Raw genomic sequence first — 8,640 nt, 5'->3', positions numbered from 1 at the left:
TTTTTAGATTGGTCTCTGTTTTTGGTATTTAAGTAGAAACCTGTGTGAGGGTTTCTTGAATGGCTTCCACTGAGACATAATTTACCTCTATCAAGTTCACATTTTATCTAACTTCAGGCGAAGGCCATTAGCGTTTAGTTACATTTTGATGTTGGATTTTTTGTTGTTGTTTGGTTGCTTGAAAGGGTTTTTATGAAGTTTCTTGGTTGGGGCGTTTTAGTTGTTCTTTGTTGAGGCATTTCAGTTGTTCTTGGCTGTGGCGTTTTAGTCGTTTGTCGTTCTGCTGTTTTGATTGTTGCGTTTTAGGATGGGTTTGAGATATAGATAGAGGTCGATTACTTTTACAGTAAGAGAAATGTTGGCAGTAAAAGTGTCTGGACTCTTTCGAGGATCTACAAAGAGTTGTGCACGATTGATGAACCCATCCGCCTAGGTGGCACAGAACACCTCTATGTGTTCGTGTTAATCATAAATTACAGGTTGGGCAGGTGTAGATTGCAGGCACAGGGCTACGTTCTATACCGGCTCTAATTAACAGGAACTGGTTGATTGAATCAGATTGGTCGTGGGGTAATGAGGAGACTGGCTGCGTTTGATGACATTTGATTGTACAGAGATTGTACAACATGTACATGGCGTGGGGTACCGCAACTGAGAAGTAATCGTACATCGGTATCCACTAAATTATTCTGAATTGGGTGAGTAGCCTTGAATTATCAAAATATAGTTTTTTTATTTCTTACCATTTCAAGTATCACAAAAAGGTTTAAAAATTGAATACGACAAATGGTATTGAGATCTTCTAGATATTATGTTCAAGATTAGTCGTTACCACAATTGGCTCAGAGTCTTTTTAAAATGATTTGAAAGTTAGGACGAGTTGAAACCATGAGCTTGTCTCAGTTTCGAATACAAAATACACAGAGTTATATCCACAAACAACGATCAATTTGGAATAATTGTAATTTTATTTTAAAAACAATTCAGTTCACTAAATTGAGGTCCGACGACATTGCTGAACAGTTGCTATTTGAAACCTAGTAGCTAATGTGACAAAAGTTGGTTTGTTGTTATAAAAATTTACTTTATTTTTGTAATGTAAATTTTCCCAGAAAAAAAAATGTTTTCTAACAAAACTTAGGAAGTCGTCGCTCTGCAGAATTAAATTTGCATCTGGTCCCTTCGATTGAATCCATAAACACAGATTTGGTACAGTAGTTTTCGAGAAAAAATCAAAAGATTCCAAAGAGCAGTCGTCACAGAAAGGATCAAATTTAACGTTTCTTCAAATGAGCCGGAGAAAACTGTTTGTTTCATACAACAATACAATAATAAAAACTCAATTTTAGAAGTTTCCCGACTGAAAGTATCTCAAAAATTTATTGAAATACTTATTTTGTACAGTATTTGGTTTTATGATTTCGAATTCAATTCAAGCAATTTTAGTGTGCCTTCCGTATGCTATATTCCAAATAATTACTTGCAAAAATGTGTCTACTTGCAAAAATGTTTGGTGTCTTTTTTTGCTGAATCTCACTGACAATTTGTTAGCATACCTAGCTGCTTGTTTTGTGACTAGTTTCAGCAAATTTTCAAAGCCCTTGGGCGCAAAGCCCTTGGGCGAGGACAGGGGACTCTAAATCTCCTCGTCAAAGAATCAAACCGCCACAGCTCAATTTTACCTGTTCTTATCTTATTTGTGAAACTGAGTAAAGGGATGCTAAAAATTTAAACGACATCGTTTTGCAAAAAAAAAACTTTTTTTTAAAATGAGTTTAAGAAAATCAAGTAGGCAGTGAGTAATGCTGCCATGAGTAGGCCGTGAGTAATGCTGCCGTGAAAAAGCCGTGATTAATGCTGGCTTGAGTAGACCATAAGTAATGCTGCTGTGAATAGAACGTGAAGAATGCTGCCTTGAATAATGCTGCCATGAGTTTACAAAGTGATGCCTCATGTTGCCGTGAATTTACAAATAAAGCTGCCGTGAGTAATGCTGCCATGAGTAGGCCGTGAGTAATGCTGCCGTGAAAAAGCTGTGATTAATGCTGGCTTGAGTAGACCATAAGTAATGCTGCTGTGAGCAGAACGTGAATAATGCTGCTTTGAATAATGCTGCCATGAGTTTACAAAGTGATGCCTGATGTTGCCGTGAGTTTACAAATAAGGCTGCCGTGAGTAATGCTGCCATGAGTAGGCCGTGAGTAATGCTGCCTTAAGAAAGCTGTGATTAATGCTGGCGTGAGTAGACCATAAGTAATGCTGCTGTGAATAGAACGTGAATAATGCTGCCTTGAATAATGCTGCCATGAGTTTACAGAGTAATGCCTGAAGTTGCCGTGAATTTACAAAAAAAGCTGCCGTGAGTAATGCTACCATGAGTAGGCCGTGAGTAATGCTGCCATAAAAAAGCCTTGATTAATGCTAGCGTGAGTAGACCATAAGTAATGCTGCTGTGAGCAGAACGTGAATAATGCACCCTTGAATAATGCTGGCATAAGTCTACAAAGTGATGCCTGATGTTCCCGTGAATTTACAATTAAAGCTGCCGTGAGTAATGCTGCCATGAGTAGGCCGTGAGTAATGGTGCCGTGAAAAAACCGTGATTAATGCTGGCGTGAGTAGGCCATAAGTAATGCTGCTGTGAGAAGAACGTGAATAATGCTGCCTTCTTGAATAATGCTGCCATGAGTTAACAAAGTAATGCTGATGCTTAATGATGCCGTTAATTTATAAAAAAAAGGCTGCTGTGAGTAATGCTGATGCAAGCAGGCTGTGAGTAATGTTGCCTTGAGTAATGCTGCCGTGAGTTTACAAAGTAATGCTGATGCCTAATGCTGCCGTTAATCTATAAATAATGCTGCCCTGAGTAGGCCGTGATCAAGGCTGCCGTGAGTAGGCCGTGAGTTTGCAAATAATTAGCAAAATTTTTTGTTCTGACCGATTATATTCCAGTATAACCCAATATTATGTGTTTTGAACGTTTGAAAATCCATATAATTAAAGAAAACGAGTAGAGATGATTTAAAAGCCATTTCAACTTTTGAAAGCAAATATTATCTTTTTTAATGAAACTATTTTTGGGGAAGTACGCCAGCATAATCAATTATTTCTTATAAAACTCCATGCGGCCGTTTTCAAGTTTTTCCAAAACTTCGTTTGCTTTTGAGATTACCGAAAAGATTCCCGAGTTTTGATGCCCACAATAATCAATTATCGTTTTTTGACTTCAAGGAAACAATTTGCAGGCTAGAATAATAACCAAAGATGTAGGTTTTAATCAAGGGCACAAAAGTGGTTTTTTGTTAGAGTTGCAACAGTTCGTCTTCCCTTTTTAACCCTTAACTTTAAGGGTTAACCATTACTCTTAATTTTTTAGATCAGCATTTATGAGTGTCACGACAAGTTTTGTGCGAGGATTGTTTTTTATCTACAATTCTTAGTTGCCTCTTCTAGTTTCTGTCCACTATCTAAGTTTCTGTCACGACAAGTTTTGTGCAAGGATTGTTTTTATCTACAATTCTTAGTTGCCTCTTCTAGTTTCTGTCCACTATCTAAGTTTCCGCCTCTTCTAGTTTCTGTCCAAAACTGTCCACTATCTGGCACCAGAAGTTATCAAAAAGAAATATTTTTTCTTCATGATCCAAAAAAAAGTTTTTTAAATCTTTTTTTTTAGGTTTAGCAGTTGCTTCGAAGTTGGTTACTCTTTTTGAAGCCTTGAGCCTAGGTTGCTTTCTTGTAGGGTGCACTAAGTGTATCTGAGAGAAGATCTTTGACGAAAATGCTTCAGTACTATAACACTCTATATCCAATGCGTTTTTTTCGAACTATTGGAAATGTTTCAGACTCCGAACTTTTATATTGGTGTTCCTTGAGCATTGTTTTAAAGCGTTCTTGAAAAAATGAAATCCGTCGTTTTGTTTTCAAAATACTTTTTAAAAGTATGCCATAGTCGAAAAAATTATATTCATTTTCTTTTGTTTTGATTGCACTAGATACCGGCATCGGAGCTTCATGGATAATGAACGACCTCATTGTCATTCGAGTCAAAAAAACAAACGACGAGGGTTAAATTTAGCACGTGTCTTGTTAAACAAAAAAAGAAAAGGAAAAAAAAACAATAACAACCACAACAACATTGATATCTATTGCAACTATTGCAACTATTGCAACTATTGCAACTATTACAACTATTGCAACTATTGCAACAATTGCAACAATTGCAACTATTGCAACTTTTGCAACTATTGCAACAATAGCAACTATCGCAACTATTGCAACTATTGTAACTATTGCAACTATTGCAACTATTGAGGAGTTTCCGACACGAAATGATGAGGAGAAGCGACAGAGCGATAAGACCGCCGTCTTACTTTGGTTTTCGTGATCACTCGGAAGAAAATCAAAAAGAGGACACCGTTTCAGCGTCGCAGAGAGTTAGTGACGATGAACAAGAGGATTCATACAACGAATCCGTAGACAAAATAGAAAATGAAGAACAACATACTGGGGCGACTCAACAGCTTCGTGTTATGACCCTCAGTGAGCAAGACCATTATCCTGTCGTACCCATTACAGAAAACGTCACAAACTGTTTGCTTGACGCCTTTGGAGGGTCTCTCGACATATCTAAGGAAGTTCAAGAAACTGAATGGGGGAACAGATGGACTGTGAGTGTGAACCTCCAAGGCAAACTGTATTTAGTCCCGGGGGGAAACATTGGCCGTAAATACGTTGATCTTTTAACGAAAGAAGTCTGCCGATTGAACCAAAACGAATGTTCAGAACGACTACTTGTATTCAGCCGATTAATCTTACAGCGGGACCCAATGATAAAAACCACACGTGATGTGAGAGCTTTGATAGGAAGACGACTTGAAGACTGGGAAAATAGTAAGTTCAATATTCTACTACAAGAAGCCAAACGATGTTCACAAAAACAACCGAGGAAACCTATGAAAAAAAATAGATCTGAAGACGAGCACACCGCAGTGGTTTTTGCACGAATGATGATGGAAGGGAAAGTTCGGTCTGCCATGCGTTGGCTGACAAGCAGATCTGGCGGAGGTCTGCTCCATCCAAATGACGAAGTTATTGATTCCACAACAAAAACAAGAAAATTAGTCATTGACATTCTGAAAGAGAAGCATCCCGTAGCAAAAAAGTCAAAAGAAGAAGCAAGAATACAAGTAGACAGCTTGCCTGAGTTAGAAACAGTAACCATCACTTCTTCTTATATAGAAAAATTTGCGAGGTCAATGCACGGTGGAGCCGGACCCTCAAGAACAGATTCGGAACACTGGAAAGACGCATTTCTTCGATTTGGAGGACACAGTTCGGCTTTAAGAGACGAAGTGGCGGCGCTGATCACAAAGATAGCTAACGAAATTATTCCATGGAACCAAATACGAGCATTGATGTCAGGTCGTCTGATTGCTTTGGACAAGTGCCCCGGAGTTAGACCCATTGGCATAGGTGAGTGTTTGCGAAGAGTAATGTGTAAATGTATGGCCGAAGCGACCAAAAAAGATCTCGAAGAAACCTGTGGATCTCAACAACTAGCTTGTGGTGTGAAAGCAGGGATAGAAGGAGCTGTACACGCAGTGGAGGAGTTGTTTAATAGCACCAAAGAGGACGGACATGGTCTTCTATTGATGGATGCCTCAAATGCATTCAATGCATTGAACAGGGAAACGACTCTATGGAATGCTAGAATACTTTGGCCAAGGTGCTCACGATTTCTTTTCAACACATATAGAGGGTATGCGCCGCTAATCGTTGCAGGAACGACAGAACTTCTTTTCAGTAGTGAAGGCACTACACAGGGTGATCCACTAGCGATGTTATTCTATGGGGTTTCATTGATGCCATTGATTGAATCACTCAAAGACCGAGATAAGTATTTACAAACATGGTATGCAGATGATTCGGGAGCTCTTGGCGCACTAGAAAACCTGGTTGAATGGTTGTCATCTTTGACAGAAAAAGGTCCGAAGTATGGCTATTACCCCGAGCCAAGCAAAAGTTATTTGGTTGTTCACCCGAATTTTGTTGAAAAAGCTCATCAATTGTTTGACAGGTTCGGCATCAGAATAGTTGAAGGTAGAAGATATTTGGGCGAATTTATTGGCTCTGATGAAGGCAAAACTCGTTTCACTACAAAAAAGGTCCAAGAATGGCTGGATTGTCTTAGCGAGTTGTCCAAAGTGGCAGAAAAAGAACCTCAAGCTGCTTTAGTTGGATTAACAAGATCACTGCAATGCGAATGGAATTTTGTCCAGAGAGTAGTCAAAGATACGTCGCAGCTGTTTGCTCCTCTCGAGAAGATGCTGGAGGAAAATTTTTTGCCAAGCTTACTAGGAACTTCTAGTGTCACACACTCAGATCGTGTTTTGTATTCACTTCCTGTCAAAAGAGGGGGACTAGGTGTACGAAATCCAACAGAAGGTGCCGAACTAGCATTTTCCACTTCACGTGAAGCAACCGACTGTCTCGTGAGTTCGATCCTTCACCAAGATGATTTCGAACAAACTCTACACAAAACAAAGATGAGAGAAGCAAGAAAAAATCACGAGGAGAAACAAAATGCTGTGAACAAAGATAAACTCGATGAATTGCTTGCAGTTTTACCAGCAGATCAGAAACGAGCGATCCGGAGAATAATCGACAACAACTGTTCCTTTTGGCTAACTTCGCTGCCCTTGTTGAAAGATAATTTTGATTTGTCAGCCACAGAGTTCAGAGACGCTCTATGTGTCAGGTACAGAAAACCACTCAAACGTTCTTTCTCGAGATGCGATGGATGTCAACAAGATTTTGACTTACAGCATGCACTTTCTTGCAAGAAGGGCGGACTGGTAACACTACGACACAACGAAATAAGAGACGCAGTGGGCGATCTTGCTTCAATTTTGTGGAAAGATGTGAAAAGAGAACATGTCGTAAAAGAACCAGATATAGAAAATGGAACCCCGGCACTAATTGCAGATCTTTCAGTTCGTGGGGTTTGGGATAGACAGTCGGCTGCGTCGTTCGACATCCGTGTTACAGACACTGACGCTCCGTCTTACCAAAACCGCAATCCCATGAATGTACTGAAAACTGCAGAGATTGAAAAGAAAAATAAGTATGGACCGGCTTGTGAAGAAAAGCACATGTCTTTCACTCCACTTGTCACTTCAATAGATGGTGTTTTGGCACCGGAGTTCAGGTTTTTCCTCATACGACTAGCAGATGGTCTGGCATCAAAATGGGACCGCCCATATAGTCATGTCATGTGCTGGGTGAGATGTAGAATTTCATTCGCTATACTAAGAGCAACCAACATTTGCATCAGAGGCACAAGATCCAAATGGCGATCCCTCGAGGTTGAGGACGGTTACACAATAGGAATGGCATTCTAAAAATTCACACGCTGTTAACTGGGGCTTTCATCGCGCATAACTGACCTATGATATTAGAATTTCGACACCATTTGCATAATATTTCGAAGAATATGAGATGTTTGAAGATAAAAACACAGGATGACAACTGTGAACAAGCAACGAAAAACAAGCACCATTCGAAACCAATTTATTTTGATTTGATGATTTAAATTATAAAGTTATTCAAAGATAATTGGATATAGCTGATTTAAAATCAGTAATAATGCTTTTCTCGAGATGATAAAATGTTTTTTAATAGTTTCTAATGGTCTTTTTTTTTCGAAAATTAGTCAGATGTTTCATTCAATCAAAAAGATCTAAAAAGTGAGTTGAAACGTCACTTCTTGCCTGTTTTTTCAACGTCGAAAAAGTTTTTGACACCACTTACATCTCTCCCTTTTTTACTTCCTCCTTCTTCTACCACAACTCTTCTCTACCCACATTGAAATGTAAATTTTCCCAGAAAAAAAAATGTTTTCTAACAAAAGTAAAGGAGTCGTCGCTCTGCAGAATTAAATTTGCATCTGGTCCCTTCGATTGAATCCATAAACACAGATTTGGTAGAGTAGTTTTTGAGAAAAATCAAAAGATTCCAAAGAACAGTCGTCACAGAAAGGATCAAATTTAACGTTTCTTCAAATGAGCCGGAGAAAACTGTTTGTTTCATACAACAATACAATAATAAAAACTCAATTTTAGAAGTTTCCCGACTGAAAGTATCTCAAAAATTTATTGAAATACTTATTTTGTACAGTATTTGGTTTTATGATTTCGAATTCAATTCAAGCAATTTTAGTGTGCCTTCCGTATGCTATATTCCAAATAATTACTTGCAAAAATGTGTCTAATTATGTTTGGTGTCTTTTTTTGCTGAATCTCACTGACAATTTGTTAGCATACCTAGCTGCTTGTTTTGGCCGTGAGTAATGGTGCCGTGAAAAAACCGTGATTATTGCTGGCGTGAGTAGGCCATAAGTAATGCTGCTGTGAGAAGAACGTGAATAATGCTGCCTTCTTGAATAATGCTGCCATGAGTTTACAAAGTAATGCTGATGCTTAATGATGCCGTTAATTTATAAAAAAAAGGCTGCTGTGAGTAATGCTGATGCAAGCAGGCTGTGAGTAATGTTGCCTTGAGTAATGCTGCCGTGAGTTTACAAAGTAATGCTGATGCTTAATGATGCCGTTAATTTATAAAAAAAAGGCTGCTGTGAGTAAT

Source organism: Symsagittifera roscoffensis, chromosome 4 (genome assembly GCF_963678635.1).
Source record: "Symsagittifera roscoffensis chromosome 4, txSymRosc1.1, whole genome shotgun sequence".
In the NCBI taxonomy this organism is placed as follows: domain Eukaryota; kingdom Metazoa; phylum Xenacoelomorpha; order Acoela; family Convolutidae; genus Symsagittifera; species Symsagittifera roscoffensis.
This window is presented reverse-complemented; position numbering follows the sequence as displayed.